The sequence below is a fragment of the Buceros rhinoceros genome, unplaced genomic scaffold (genome assembly GCF_000710305.1).
Source record: "Buceros rhinoceros silvestris isolate BGI_N320 unplaced genomic scaffold, ASM71030v1 scaffold5759, whole genome shotgun sequence".
NCBI lineage: Eukaryota > Metazoa > Chordata > Aves > Bucerotiformes > Bucerotidae > Buceros > Buceros rhinoceros.
The window spans coordinates 34,114-34,653 of NW_010431980.1; the positions used below are offsets into that span (position 1 = coordinate 34,114).

Here is a 540-nt window from a genome sequence, read left to right on the forward strand (position 1 = left end):
TCAGATCCATGTGATTTTTTTTTAAACCCCATTTAAAAGCAAGCCTTAAAAATTTATTTAAGATGTAGAAGTTCCAGGTGAATATAGTTCTGATCTATACACCTGTAAAACAAATTTTTAAAAAGTTTAAGTGACTGCATTGAAAGGAAAAATAGTATTAAAGCACTCTAATATGGACTGGAACTCCATGGCAGGTAAACTGAGTAGAGTGCTCTTTTATCTCCATTTAAATAACAATTTTTCTTTTCGTTGTATTACAGGAGAGTCATATTCACACATTTCATCTTAGTTATACAAAGACACAAGGTTTATAGGTACAGTTCCATCTTCTTGATTGAAACAGAAGGAAGCAGCTGAAAAGAAGCTGACCTTACTTCATACTCTAAACTTATTCATTCAATCCACAGGTATTTTTTTTAAGTACACTACTAAACTAAAAAAAATGGTTTTATATTCACTAGTGAAGTACATACAGGCAAATATCAGACGTAATTTTGGGATATATACTGAAATTATATTTTCTGGCATCTAGATGTAGGG

General features: G+C 30.9%; 1 protein-coding gene across 1 annotated transcript in view; it reads right to left on the reverse strand.

The window, feature by feature from the left end:
- Positions 1-540, reverse strand: part of PIBF1 (progesterone immunomodulatory binding factor 1) — a gene marked incomplete at its 3' end in the record, with an annotated part of 27,939 nt that overhangs the window by 7,190 nt on the left and 20,209 nt on the right. The gene's annotated exons all lie outside the window — the stretch shown is intronic.